A 15,575-nucleotide genomic window follows, 5' to 3' on the forward strand; every position below is an offset into this window, starting at 1 on the left:
GTTTATTGTCTGCTTAGCTTTGCCTCTGTACCAACAACCCTCCCAAAGAGCAGAGACAAATATGTGCCAGCCAGGAGGGGCTGGGCACAGTGAGTCTGCCCATGGCAGGCTGGCAGGGGCAGGTTGCTCCCCTCCACACATCTGGCTGCACCTCTGGGTGTGGAACTGGGAAGGGAGGGCAGGAAGGCAAACTGGGATGGGGGAGGGAGCTGGGAACTGGGATCTGCTCCCAGCTGGGCACATGGCAGTGCTGGATGGAGGTCACTGCCACTGGTCAGGCACTGAGAGAGGGGATGGAGGTTGGCTCTGCACTGGGACAACATCAGCTCCCCCATCCCAACCTCTCCAAAACATGGGTGGGGTGGGATGGGATAATGGGAAGGGAAGTTTCAGGGAAGTTTCAGGGAAATTTCAGGGAAGGGAAGGGAAGGCTGGGCTGCTTTCTCCCCGTGTTGGTGGTGACTCAGCTGGAAGATGTGAGCACTGCTCCTACTGGCTGGAGGAGCCACCCCCACCTTGTCCCTGACACTGTGTTCACACCACTGAGCTGCTGGGGAAGCAGAGAAACAGCAGTCTGACAGCAGTGCCTTAAAATAGAGGTCACACATCCCCCATCACCTCTCACCTGGTGAGAGGGTGTTGAGTTGGGAATTGATCCTGCTGCAGGATGGGCGATGGAAAGGGGAGAATTCTGCCATGCCAGTGCTGAGGAGAGCAGAGTCAGCTGTGTGTGCTCACACTCAGGTCCCAGCAGAGTCAGCTGTGTGTGCTCACACTCAGGTCCCGGCAGAGTCAGCTGTGTGTGCTCACACTCAGGTCCCAGCAGAGTCAGCTGTGTGTGCTCACACTCAGGTCCCGGCAGAGTCAGCTGTGTGTGCTCACACTCACGTCCCAGCAGAGTCAGCTGTGTGTGCTCACACTCAGGTCCCAGCAGCTGTGTGTGCTCACACTCAGGTCCCAGCAGCTGTGTGTGCTCACACTCAGGTCCCGGCAGAGTCAGCTGTGTGTGCTCACACTCAGGTCCCAGCAGCTGTGTGTGCTCACACTCAGGTCCCAGCAGAGTCAGCTGTGTGTGCTCACACTCAGGTCCCAGCAGCTGTGTGTGCTCACACTCAGGTCCCGGCAGAGTCAGCTGTGTGTGCTCACACTCAGGTCCCGGCAGCTGTGTGTGCTCACACTCAGGTCCCGGCAGAGTCAGCTGTGTGTGCTCACACTCAGGTCCCAGCAGCTGTGTGTGCTCACACTGAGGTCCCAGCAGAGTCAGAGTCAGCTGTGTGTGCTCACACTCAGGTCCCAGCAGCTGTGTGTGCTCCTGGGGCTGGGAGGGGCTTTGGTGCTCATTGAGGGACACTGAGGTCAGGTCAGATCTGGCTGTGGCTCCTGAGCTGCAGGAACCCTCCATTCCCCACGGCTGCAGCAAGGCTGGCACTTCCAGCTGGAGCTTCCTGGGACAAAGTCACCTTTCAGATGCGTGGGACAGGAGGTGGCAGAGCCTGGAGGAGCTGCTGGGTGTTGAGTAGCAGACACTCTCCTGGTGGGGGTTACCAGCACCACCCCACAGAGCTGTCCCACTGTGCACAGACTGGTGAAAAGCCCACGGGTGTCTCCTCAGGGACACGTGCTGGCTGCTGGAGCTGCTGCAGAGCATCCCAGGAAAGCTCCAGCAGCCACAGGCAGCTCCTGTGCCCAGCAGGACCCATGGCAGGAGCCTGGAGCCAGTTTGTGCCCTCCTGCCTGTCCCCATCCCGGTGCTGAGCCTTGCAGGGAGGGTTGGGTTTGTTTGTTTGCTGCCCCTCTGCTCCCAGCACTTTCTGGAGAGTTTGCAGGATGCTCTGAGAGCCTGGGAAGGGGTGGCTGGGTTTGGGTGGATGCTGCCTGAGTGTCACAGGCTCAGCTGTGGGGAGCAGATCTGAGGCTTCACCCTGGGTTTCTGTATCAGGGCTCTTCAGCTGCATCGCTGAACTTAGCAGAAAGGGGTTTTCTCAAAAAAAAAAAAAGAAAAAAAAAAGAGCCTGGATCTGTCAGGCTTTTGGGAATGTCAGTTTGAGGCAAGCAGGGCTGGTAATCAAAGGTGCCAGATTCAGTTCATTCAACTTGCTTAATGGAATTTCTAATCAATTTTCTTAACAGCCCCGAGTCTGAATGGCCTCCTAAGGACTTAAATTCTGGAAGTGCCAATTCTCCAAGCACCCTAGGAAGAACAAAGGCTTGTCATTCTCCTAGCAGCTTCCTTTGCCAAGCAAAAAACAAACCTCCTTCTCCCAGCTGTGACTATAAAACGAACAAAAAAACCAAGGTGCAAAACATTTTGTCCTAAATCTTGTTGTTAATGATGTTGGTGGAAATGACAGGCTTTGAATAGAGAGAAAAGTGGGTTGTTAGGGCTTGGAAGGATGCAGCTGGTGCTTGTACAATGGCAAATGAGCAGGCTGGCAGCAGGCTGGCCCTGGGGTTAGAGGAGAAATGAAAGATGCTATCAGCTTCCTTCAGTGTTTCCCTATCAGCTGCTGCAGATGGACACGTGCAGTTTGACCAGCTCTAGATAGCACAGAGGTTAAACAGACATTTCTCTTGGATGAGAGCATTCCTCAAATTGCAATTATGCCTGGGAAAGAACAAAGGCTTGTGTCTGTCAGATGTTTCTGCAGCAGAGAGATTTGCATCTGATTTTAATACACCCAGCTCTGGGAGGGGCTGGCTGGCAGCTGGAGGTGTCTGGGGGAAGACTTGGTGAAACCTGGGAGCTTTTCTGGGAAACACCTCCATGGTGTGACCCCTTCCAGCACATGGGCAGGAGCTGGGTTGGGGCAGAGGAGGAGGAGGAGGGTGAAGGGCAGTGAGGGGAGGAGGTTGGGTGGCTCTGTGCCTTGCCAGCCTCCCCAGGGACAGAATTCCCCTTCAGTGAGGCAGAGAGCTGGATCCTGCAGCATCTGTGTTAGAGCAGAGGGCAGCAGGTTTTCTGGCTGAGCTCCAGGGACCTGCCAAGATTGCTCTTCCATCCTCAGATGTCAGCCTTCCCACCCCCAGCAAGGGCTAAAACCAGGCTTTTCTTGTTATTATTTAATCCTCATATGTTTATATCGGGTCAGGATGAGGAGCAAAAGGGTCACCCAGGGGACCCTCAGCTCTTCACCCCTGGGTGTCCACATCTGCCCATGGGGCTGGGACCTGGGAGGGGACAGTTTGCCCCCTCACCTCACATCTCACACAACTGGCAGTCTCCAAAAATAGCAATAAAAGAAGGGAACAGATGAGACTGTGTTTTAACACCTCACTTGCACAACTGAAAAATTCACAAGTCTAATCCCTGCTTTCCTAGACAGGGAGAGCAGGAGGTTCTGTCTAGCTGGACATCAGCAGAGCAGTATAAATAGGGAAACACAGAGATTATTGGTAAAATTGAGAGGTTGGGGGATTACTGCAAGAACCAGAAAGGATTTGGTCACTGCTGAGCTTTGCTTGGATAATGCACAGAAGCTCTTCCCAAGAAGAGCAGCAGCAGCTTCATGGGATGTATCCAAAATAATGGGCTCAGCATCCAGCAGAACTGAAGGAGACAAATAGAAATTAAATCAACAGCTTTGTTCTGTCTTTCTGCCTCTTGGGCCCAGCTGGTGTTAAGACAGGATAAGAGACAAGCTCTTGTCCTCAGGTGGCTGAGATGAATGGCTGTGTCTGCTCCACTGTGCCAGTGGCTCTGCTGCAGCCTCCCCTTGCTGCCTCATGGAGATAAAGTTTTCTCCTTATGCAAAATTGCATTTTTCAGTCAAACTCTGCATCTGGAAAAGAATTAGTACAAAGCTGGGCTAAGCTCTGTGTCTGTATCCTGGAGGCTCAAGTGCTAAAATACTTGGCAGGGAGGTGCTCCTCCTCTTCTCTCCTTTGAATTGTGGCTCTGTTTCCAAAATGTTTTGAGCTGTGGCCCTAAAATTTGCAGTTCAAAGACTGTCTCTCTATGGGAGTATTTGTAAGATGTAGTGAAATAAACTCAGCCATGGAATAAAGAGAGAATGGAAAAAGTAATGGAAATTTTGCACTGAGATGAGGTGTAACATTGAAGGGCTCCTCCAGCTCTGCTGCAAGCCAGGCTTGATGTGGGAATTACAGAGCAAAAAGATTTTTTTTTCCCTGTTTTCTATCCCAGCTCCCCAGTCCCACCAGAGATGCTTTTAGACAGAATCTATATTTGCAAGTAGTTCCCTAGAGCAGGATGTGACCCAAGTTTGTAATTTCCCCCTTTTTTTATTTCTCCAGTTTTCTGGTGGTTTCCTGGAAATTGCAGCTTTCTAAATAAATCTATAAGAATTGGCAAACTTGGATAAAATTAGAATTCTGCATTCTGGTTTTGAGTCCTAGGAAGTGTTTTGGGTAGAAGAATTGTGAACACATTTTGGGGAATGAATTTCTCTCATCTTCTGTTGAGTTGTAGCAGATTTTAGAAGAAGCAGGAAAAGCCTGCCTTGAGCACAGAAATGTAGCAAAGTGTTTTCAGAAAAAAAAAAAAAGAAAAAAAAAAAAGAATCATTTGGGGGAAATGTGAAGACAGGAAAGAGTTGGTGTATAGAACCTGATGGATCCAGCTGGGAGGTGTAAGCAGGACCTGGGCAGGAGAAACCTGAATTCTGCCAAAATTTTGGGAGGTTGCTTCAGGGACAGCCCATCCCACCAAAATTTTATCTTTTCCAAAACAAGACCTGTACAGGCCATGGCACTGTTAATAAAACACTGAGCAGGGAATATTTAGGTGCTTTTGTTGGAAAATAGGCAAAATTTGTAAGGGAACTTGTAACTTCGCCTCTGCCCTTTGCAGAATAAATCCTGAACCTCTGAGAACTTCAGCATTAATTTAAAAAAGAATTATGTCTAATGAAACTTAATGCAAGAAGTGTTGATTTATCACAACATGCAAGTCTCCATGAATATTTCTGTGCAATTCTTGCCTGTGCACAACATCCCTCCAGAAATTCCTTTCAGCCAAAATTACTCCACAATGACACTGGAGGTGATATGTTCTTTTCAATCTTTTGCACTGCATGTTCTGGACACACAAAGCTCTATTTTTTTTATTTTATTTTTTTTTTTTCTGAGATCTTAAAAAATAATGATGGAAGCTGTTTGGGTAGTAGCTTCAGCAGCAGTGGGATGGATCAGAGGATCCCAAATATTTTTCATAGTCTGATTTATAACACAGATTAAGGATTGCACTTGCCTTTCAAGAGCTTAGCAACATCCTTTTGTCACCCTTTAAGAGCAGCTCTAATTCCTCTAACCAGGAATTACTGCAGGGAGCATCACAGGGTGTAAATCTGCTGGGATGAGTTTTTTCCTTTCCCCCAGTAACTGGAACTCCCAGTGCTCCCAGCACCACGTGGCTCTGGTGTGTATTTCCAGTTTGGATGGGGCTTGGAACAAGCTGGGATAGTGGAAAATGTCCCTGTGGCAGGGGTGGGGTGGGATGAGCTTTAAGGTTCCTTCCAACCCATCCTGGGATGATTCTGTCAGGATAATTAATTTACAAATACCCCAGGTTTATATCCAAAAAGGAGACAGAGGAATCCTATTACTGTATTCCAATAAAAGGTGAGGCCATGGGGCATTTCCCTGGGATCTCTCCAATTTTTGGAGGATGCAGCCTCCTTTTTATCCTAATTTTCCTCTCTTTTTCCCCATTGGCTGAGGCACTTGAGAGGCACAGACTTCCCAAACACCTGACACCTGAGATTCCCCTGTAATGTCCAACCCTCCCTTTTAATTTTTAATTCTTACATAAATCATAGTTTTTCCTCATTGCTTCTTTCATCTTTCAATATCCAATTTCATTTATCAGCAAACCTACAGTTTGTTTGTAAAGGCAAATATCTTTTCCATTCATCAATCAGTGGAATCCTTTTATCTCTCAGTGCTGGTTTTATCTCCAGCTTGTTATAAACACAACTCCACCATTCCTCTCGATTCCATGACTGTGTTTGCTGGGAGCTGCTCAGGACAAGCAGGAGGTGCCAGCCCAGGGCTGGGAGCAGAGCCTGGCTGGGCTCAGCAGACAGAAGCTGCAGCTGGAGCCAGCAGTGCCCCAGAAACCCCAGGTGACCCATCCTGTGGAGCAGCAGGTTTTATCAGCCAGGGCTGCATCCTGGCCAAGGCTCCCTGTGCTTTCCCACAGGACATCGTGTTACTCATCCCTAATTATTCAGCTCTGCTTGAGCAAAGCCTCCCTTCCTTTCCTTTCCTTTCCTTTCCTTTCCTTTCCTTTCCTTTCCTTTCCTTTCCTTTCCTTTCCTTTCCTTTCCTTTCCTTTCCTTTCCTTTCCTTTCCTTTCCTTTCCTTTCCTTTCCTTTCCTTTCCTTTCCTTTCCTTTCCTTTCCTTTCCTTTCCTTTCCTTTCCTTTCCTTTCCTTTCCTTTCCTTTCCTTTCCTTTCCTTTCCTTTCCTTTCCTTTCCTTTCCTTTCCTTTCCTTTCCTTTCCTTTCCTTTCCTTTCCTTTCCTTTCCTTTCCTTTCCTTTCCTTTCCTTTCCTCTCCTCTCCTCTCCTCTCCTCTCCTCTCCTCTCCTCTCCTCTCCTCTCCTCTCCTCTTCCCTTTCCTTCCCTTTCTTCTTTGTTTCTTTCCTTCCTTCTTTCCTTCATTTTTTAATTTTTTTTCCTGTTAGCCTGAAAACCTATATTTAAATATTAAGGGGTGGGAGGTATTTTTAATCCCAGCTGGATCATTCCTAAAATGCACAGAGGTAAATCCTGCTCTGAGGATGTGCTGCTCCATTCCTGCCTCGGGGTTTGAGCACAGCTTGTGCCAGCTCTGCCCTGCTCCAGGTCTCTTGGGCTGCCTCCCTGTCCCTAATGATGGATTTATGATTTTGGGATGTTTGTGAAGCATTTCTGGGCTTTGTTTACACCCCAATCCTGCTGTGAGTGCCTCATCCCTCACACAACTTCTCAATAACCTCTTCCCCTCTCTCACTGTTGGAAGCCCAAAATTGTGATTTTTGATTTTTGAGGGGCAGGTAAACATTTGGGATCAGCAGAGGGGGATGACAGAGGGATCCCTGTGGAACAGGGGTTTTTATGGGAGAAGAGTCAATGAGGTGGTTGAGCATTGGGTTGGAGTGCCCAAGGGCTGTGGTTTAGTTATGATCAGTCAAAGGTTGGACTTGATGATCTTAGAGGTCTTTTCCAACCTAAATAATTCTGTGTCTCTGTGGTTCTAAGGAACATATTATGAAAATGGCAAATGTTTTCTCATTTTTTATCTATTTTCATATTTTTGTCTTAATGCTAATGAGCAAAATTCACAAAACTGAGTTCAGTCCTGACAGAAAATACATCCCCCATCATCCTCCATAATCTCCATCATTCCTCCATCATCCTCCATCATCCTCCATCATCCTCCATCATTCCTCCATCATATCCATCATCCTCCATCATCTTCATCATCCCCATCATCTCCATCATCCTCCATCACTTCCATCATCATCATTCCTCCATCATCTTCTTTCATCCTCATCATCTCCATCATCCCCATCATCCTCCATCTTTCCTCCATCATCTCCATCATCTTCATCATCCCCATCATCTCCATAATTTCCATCATCATCATCATCATTCCTCCATCATCTTCATCATCTCCACCATCCTCCATCATCTCCATCATGAGAGGCACCCTCTGCCCATCTCCAGCACGGGCTGCCTCTCCATCCGTTAATTTCTGCTGAGGAGCTTTAGTCCTGCCTTGTAATCTCGGTTTGGGGTTTCACCATGAATTACTTGAGTCTCACGTGCCGTTTTAAACTGATTCTTTATGCCAAACACAAAATGAGGCTCTAAATCGGTCCGTGTGTACCAAGGCAGCGATTCAATTATCGTCAGCGCTCACACTCCGACAAAAACCTGGATTATTGCTGTCACTGGCGTTTTGGGACCTTCCCGCACACATCCCCACCCCAAACCCCCCGCCCCAGATCCGTCGGAGGCATTTCATGGTTCCGAGCATCTCCCCCGTTATTTATTGTTGTTATAAGCGCTGCTATTTTCGGCTGCTCACACACACAGAGCTGGGAGCTCGCCCTGCCGGGATTGGTGTTAATGAGAATGGGAGCAGCTCGGGCGGGGGGAACCGCTGCTCCCTCTCCTCCATCCATTCACAAAGTCTGTGTGTGTGGCAGCTCTTAAAGACCGACGGCAGAAATGAGAATTAATCAAAAGAAGGGGCTATTAAGCGACAGCACATCAAAGAGAGCCCGAAAGTCTTCATACCATCAGCGAGGAAAGCTTTTATCAATTCTAACAAGTGTGAGAATCCAAACACAGCCCTGATGGTCTCTAAAGATCCATTGGGAGGGTGTGAATAATTATAATTGCCACCCTTAATCAGGTCTCTCCTATTTCAGGGTACTCCAGGGAGGAATGTCCATACCTGCAACCCTTCTAACGGGTAGGGAGGCTGAGGCACCCCAGGGCATTGGTGACAGGGGTGGTGCCTTGGTCCTTTCCACCCCAAAATTTCTGCATCACCTTGGGAAATAGTGCCAGTTCTCTGTTCCATGGAGTCGGGAATGGTTTTATATGGGCTGTTCAATGAATCTGTGTCCTGGGCTGAACCAGAAGTGGGCACTGACTCATGGAATCGTGGAATGGGTTGGGCTGGAAGGGACCTTAAAGCCATCTCACTCCATGGGCAGGACCCGTGTCCCTGTCCCAGGGTGTTCTCCCACTGTCCCAGGATGTTCTCCCAAGTCCCAGGGTGTTCTCCCACTCTCCTAGGGTGTTCTCCCACTGTCCCAGGATGTTCTCCCAAGTCCCAGGGTGTTCTCCCCCTGTCCCAGGGGGTTCTGAGCCCCTGTGTCCATCCTGGCCCGGGACACTCCCAGGGATGGGGCAGCCACAGCTTCTCTGGGCACCCTGGGTCAAACCTCCTGGCTTTTCCCTGACCCTGGTTGCAGTTCAGGTATCTTTAAATGCTGACAGGACTTCTCCTGTCCCTGCTCTGAGTCTTTATTCCCGTCCTTGGGTTGAGTGAGTGGAGGAGGTGGTTGTAGTATTGCTCACATCAATTTTGGGCCATTCCTGCAAACTTTGGGGCTCAGCCCATCCTTTTACCTCTTTGTTCTGGATCCATGTGATGGGTTGATGTGGCTGGAAATGTGTATTCCTTATCTCTGTGACACACATTATCTGCTCATGGGCCATCTTTAAACCAGCTGGGCAATCATCTTTATCTTCCCACAGCCCATCCTCCCTCCAGGAGATATCTCCTGTTCATGGCCACTGAGTCCCAGGGCATGACTGATAAAATTCCATCATCCCACTGGGAGATGCTCCAGCCAGGGGAGGAGCCAAGCCTTTCCTACCCAGATAAAAACTGAGATTTGGGACACCAGAGCAGCCTTTGCCACTGGATCCCAGAGGAAAGCCAGACCTTTCCACATCATCCCTGGAGCTTCAGAGGAAACTGCACCTTCTCCAGGAGCACTGCTCCAGCTGAACCACATCTGCCCCTGCAGGAGGATGCAGCCACCATTGAATGGGACTGTGCCAACACCCTGACTGACTGACGGGTGTCAGCTTGGATTCTGACTCTGGCAGGGCTGGGATTGTTCTGTGTAATACTGCATTGCTATTTTAATTTTCCTGGTGAAGAACTGTTATTGCTAATTCCCATATCTTTGTCTGAGAGCCCCTTAATTTCAAAATTATAAAAATTTGGAAGGAGAGGGTTTACATTCTCCATTTCAAAGAGCAGCTCCTGCCTTTATTGGCAGACACCTGTCCTGCAAACCAGGACAGTGTGTGTAAGGTGTGAGTAGGGTGTGAGTAAATTGTGTGTAAGGTCTCTGTGACAGCATCCCCTCCTGATTCCCCCACAGATCCCCAGCCCTGCATCATCCCTGTGCCCTGGGCCCTGTCCCTGTTCCATCCCTGCAGTGCTGAAGTTGTTCCTGTGTGTTGCAGGATTTCCCTGTTGAATTCTGCCTTGTGACAACTGTTGAGCCAGGAGGGATTTTTGGGTTCATTTTCTCTCCCAGGCTCTGCCAGTGAGTCACAACTCATCCTCTGCTTCTCCCCCTCCCTGGCACCTTCAGGCACCTCCCGAGGCTTTGGGAGATAATAACAACGATAATATCTTGTGCAGGGTTTTCTCTGGCTGCATGAGGGCTGGGAATTCACCCTTTGAGTGAAAGAGAAGGTGTTCCATCCCTGCTGGGTGACAGGTATTTGTTTTCTGCATTGCTGTCAAAAAGATGCTGAAATTCTTAAAGTAGTAAAAGTACAAAATTTACTAATTTATTATAGCTCAGATACGAGTATATTAAGCTTTAAATTTCCTATAATTATTAAAAAATCCCCAGCTTCTAAGTCTTTGTAACACCCTCATTATGAATTAATAAGTTTTCAATTTCTATAAAGAAGAAATTTGCAAATTTATCCCTTGCAAATTCGTTACCAATATTTTGGCTTTCCCTTCAAACCAAATTGTAATAGATTTCTGGTTTATATTTTTCAAATTATCAATAAAATGCTTCATGAACACAAATCAGGAGCACTTCTAAAACCATCATCTAAATCGTAAATTTTAATTCGAGCCAAAATTTCCTTTAGATATATATTAAAAAAACCAGTATTTCTCTATTAGCTCAGAGGGAACCCAGCCCACACTTGGCCACATCTCAGAGCAGATTTCTGTGTGTCTGGGGTACCTGGATGCTCCTCAGGAGGGGCCAAATGGAGGAATCAAACACAGAAATAAATCCTGGCAATTCAAAAAGTGTCTCCCATTTATCAGGAGAGCTTTGCTGGCCCGAGGGAAGCTGCAGGTCCTGGTGGGGACATCCCTGACATCCCCTCTCCCAGCCCCCCCTGCATCTCCATCCTCTGCCTCCGCTCTGCTCCCACCACTCACTGCCCAAAATCACTTTACCAGAAGGAAAAGTTCAGAGAAAAAGGTGAAATCGAGTAATTTCCTCTCTCTAGGCTGTCCTGGATCTCATTTTGTGCTTCCCCAGAAGAAGGAGGGGAACAAAGCAGCAGAGAAATCCCCAGATTCCCCCTGCAAAGCAAAGCAAGCAGCAGAGAGAAACGGGGGCAGAGGAGGAGGAGACTTGGTGGTTTTGGGGAGAGTTCCTGTTTTCAGGAGGCCCCTCATGTTTCCTCCCCTCCCTTGCTGTCTCCAGGCCGTTAATCATTCAGGGATTTCTATTTGCAGCAAACTCTTCCACCTCAGAGCAATTTCTGTGCCACGACTGGTGAATTAACAGCGGGCACCGCCTTGGAACCCAAACTGATATAAAACTCTGTGATAGTGGCTGCTACTTTTCCTTTCTCTTACATCCATTTATAATTAAGATTTCTCAATTTATTTATTTATTTTTTTTTTAAGGGCAGGGCTGAAAGGAAAGGAAGAGCAAGGCTTGAGCAGTTCTTTCTGTGCAGGGTGAGCTGCACAAGCGAGGCAGGCAGTGAGTCAGCATCCTCTCCTGCCTCTGCTGGCAGCCGAGCTGTTGCTGGGGTGACTGTCACAGGTGACAGAGCGGATCAGCCTTCCCAGTGTCCCCAAGCCCAGCCAGGACATGGTTTTTTTCCGAATGTGTCAAAGCAAAAACCACAAACCCAAAGGCAGGCTGCAGAAATCCTCCATTCCGCCCCAAAAGCCCCACCCTCAAATTGGTTATATTGTTATTCGGGGCATTGAGAAGGGAAAAAAAGGGAACATGGTGGTTTGTGAGAAAAGTCATCTGAGAGAATCTTGTAATTGTTTCAGAATTAATTTGTAGTTGCTGGCTGTTGGAGAGGAGGTGGGTCGGCAAAGAGAACCTGACCTGTGGCACCCATGGGTCACCTCCTGCCTGCACTGTCACCATCACACCCCCAGTCCTGGCAGGATGATTAAAACGGCAAAAAATGACTCATCTGCTCCCCCTCACCCCACTTTCAACCTGGCAAACAGATTTCTGAGCGGGGCTTCAGGGGTTTTCCCCAGAAGTGCTGCAGCTGACAAGCAGGAAATCTGATTAAAAATAAATCACAGGGTTGAGCTGCAGAGCTCAGGTCTCTGAGCCCTTTGCAGAGAAATTCCTCTGCTCCAAATTTCTGCTGGTTTGGTTTTTCCAGCTAGAAATGAACCTCTGCCAGTGGCTGGGGAGTGTTTGGGAGCTCCAGCTTTACCTGCAGGCTCTGCAGCTCTAGCAGCATCCAGATGTTCCAGCTAAAGCCAAAGTCCCCACTGTGTCTGCAAATAAATTCATCTCCCCTGCACAAAATGCCCCTTCAGCTGAGGGAGGGGTTTGGTAACAAACCAGTTCCCAGCACTGATTGAGGGTTAAACTGGGTGTGAAGATGGGGAGGACAGACAGAAGGGTCTGAGGCAGAAGAGAATTTCCTCTGGATTTCCAGCTGGGAAGGGAATGCTGACAGTATCAGACCTGTTCTCAGGGTGTGGTTTTTTCTCTCAAAGCACTGCCCAAACATTAACTAATGCACAGAGGAATCTGAGGCTGCACTGTGTGACCTGTGCAGGTTTTCATTTTCTGTTTAGTCACTTCCTTGGAGACCAAAAAGCCAAGGAGAGCTGCTGGGGGATCCAGCCCTCAGGAGCATCCTGGGCTCTGCTGTGGCTCTCACTGCAGCCAGGCAGAGCCACTCTGCTCCTTTCCATGATTTCATCAAACTCTAATGGAAGTCTGATGGTTTCAGGGTAATTCTACCACAGTGACTTTGCTCCTGTGTGTGGTAGAAGGCATGAAAATGTGAACTGCAAAAGAGGATTTGCTCTCCCTTCCTCTGTGTTTCCTGCTTTAACCACCAGCAGTTTCACATGGTGCAAAACCTGGTGTGTGATTTTGGTGAAAGGCAGAGGTCCCTCAGTTTGGTTTTTTTGGGTTTCATAGTTTCAGAGGCACTGGGGGTACCCAGAACTGGGCTGGGCTGTTCATCCCTCGAGATCTGGGATGCTCTGGAGAACAAACCTTGCTCTGCAAGGGCTGGTTTGTCCCCAGGCTCAAGGTTGATGCACAGGGTGCCCAGAGGAGCTGTGGCTGCCCCAGGCCAGGTTGGATGAGTCCTGGAGCAACCTGGGATAGTGGCAGGTGTCCCTGCCCATGGCAGGGGGTGGGATGGGATGGGATTTAAGGTCCCTTCCCACCCAAACCACTCTGGGATTCTCTAATTCAGTAAATGGTTCTCCAGGAGCACAGGACTGTGTCCCACTGGAGCACACCATGCTGGCAATGCCTCATCCCTCATTGTTTGCTCCTGGGTTGTGTCACTCAAACTGCTGCAGCCTCAGATTCCATCTCACCCCTTCCTAACACGATGTTCACTGAAGGAGCAAGTGAAAAGTCACAGGAAAATCGGGAGGATTGCAGAAAGGCAGGAAAATCCAAGAGACAAAACAGGGTTTGAAGGTCCTTGGCAGCTGCCAGGCAGTCCTGTGGCTGTCACCAGGGTCTGAGCTGGGCTGAGGCAGCTCCCTGCCCTCCAAACATCCCCCCCTCACCAGCCCCCACAGATCTCACTGCTGAGACCCTCTGCAGGCACAGCAGGGCCCAGGCTGGCTCCAGCCCAGCTGCCCCACACAGGAAAAAATGCTCCATTTCTCTGATGCAATTTATTTTTCTGAATAAAGCTGCCTAAAGAGTGAGGGAAAGGTGGAGAGGGTGTGTTTCAAAAATAAACTTCTGAGCCTGCACAAGGGATGCTTTGTGACTTACAGATTCCCTGGGTTTTCTATGGAAGGCAAAACCTTTTTCCTTAAAAACAGAGTTGTTTGTGCAGCTGGAGTTAGGCACCACATCACCCAGAATGTCTTCAACATCCTCTGAAAATTCAGCTTAAAATACTGTTGGAAAGAGACTGAGCCCATATTTTAGGGAAGATTTTTCCAGCCACATTGATTTAGAGGGGGATCAGTTGCTGGTTTTGGTTTTAGGGGCTGACAGCAAAGCTTTCCCTGCTGTGGGATGGCACTGCCCTGCTCAGGGAGGCTGTGAAGGCTTGTGTCACCTCACTGAGTGACTGCCACCAATCACAACCAGCACTGACATCCGTGGGATAAATTATTCAGGGGCCAAACAATCCCCCCTGGCCCACAGGATGGTTTTCACTCCCAGAAATTGGGGGTTTCACATCTTTATGCTGAGTCTGTGTCTGGTACTCTTCCAGTATCACCTTGAGTCGCTGAGGTGTCCCTGATTTTCCTGCTCCCCTCCCTGAAATGCAGCTCATCTTCCCCCCTGGTAATGAAAACACTGTTGTCTCCCAGGATTTGTGGTTAAATTGCTTTGTCAATGTAATCTTAGACCTTAATGACCAAATAATGCCCTGCAACAGGAGTCCTTGGTATCGTTTGCTGTCATTGTGGAGGCCTTGGAATGTGATCCCCATTCCTGTGGTATTTGCATTAACATCCTTTGGCCATCATAATCCCACCCAGTTAATCACATTTTTAGGATATTGAAACAGGTCTAACTCCATCCTGAGCTGAAACCCCTGGATCCTCAAAGGCTGGATGGGATTTAGCTCCATTAAAGCCGAGGGATGACGGTGATGCTGAGCAATTTGGCTGATCTTTTTTAGCCACTGGAACTTGTTCTTCACTTCCCAAGAAATGCTCTTGCTCAATCCTCAGCTTTGTGGGAAACAACCCATGAAAAATAGCTGCTGTCCACGCTGGGTTACTTTGGGGTATCAGTTCAGTTTTCACTTCCCCCTCTCCCCCCCTTCCCCATTCTCTGAAGGCATCCAGCAGCCAGAGAGGAGCCCAGTTTGGGTTTGGGATCCTGTCCTGTGTGGGAGAGGCATCTCCAGTGCTCCCTGGGGGCTCCCAGTGACGCTTCCCACCTGTGCTGAGGGCTGAGCAAGCTGCAGGATTTACTCAGCATTGGATTTTCCTCCCTCTTCCATATTTCAGTATCTCTCTCAACTGAGAAAGAGAAACAACTCTGCAACTGTGAGTGCAGTGTAGGATTGAAATAGAGTCCAGGTGGGAGGCGAGAAATACTCCCCCAATGCACAGATGAGAAACTGAGGCACGGAGGGACTGAAGGATTCTCTGCAGGGCTGAGCTATACCTGGAGTCTGAGTAAGGCAGAGACAGGAATAGGGATGGTGTGCTCCAGAGTTAGAGCTCTAAATCCATCCTGGGAAACCAAGACTCAGCTCCCATCCTTCCCCCTGTCTCCCTGCATGGCGTTGGTGGAGAATTGTCTCAGCCCAGAGAGGGAACCCTCACTGGATGTTTTTGTGGCTCTGGGAGGAGGTGAAAGAGGATTCCTGATTTCTGGGAGTGAGATCTCTCAGTGCACTCAGTCTTGGGAATAGTTCTGGAAGGGTGTGAGCTCACAGACTGTGGGATGCTCCCACCTGTCTCCACAGGGGAGAAGGGAGGGTGGCAGCCCTGGCCAGCCAGGAGCCAGAGGTTGTGTTGTCCAGCTTATCCCCTGATTGCTGAGAGTCAGGACAAGGGAAATGGCCTCAAGTTGGGAAAATTTCCTTCCCAAGATAAGGCACCATCACAGTCTCAGCAGGGCAGGGGTGGAGTCTCCATCCTTGGAGACATTTAAAAGTCACCTGGATGTGGCACTTGGGGACAG

This window comes from Oenanthe melanoleuca, chromosome 26 (assembly GCF_029582105.1).
Source record: "Oenanthe melanoleuca isolate GR-GAL-2019-014 chromosome 26, OMel1.0, whole genome shotgun sequence".
Classification (NCBI taxonomy): domain Eukaryota; kingdom Metazoa; phylum Chordata; class Aves; order Passeriformes; family Muscicapidae; genus Oenanthe; species Oenanthe melanoleuca.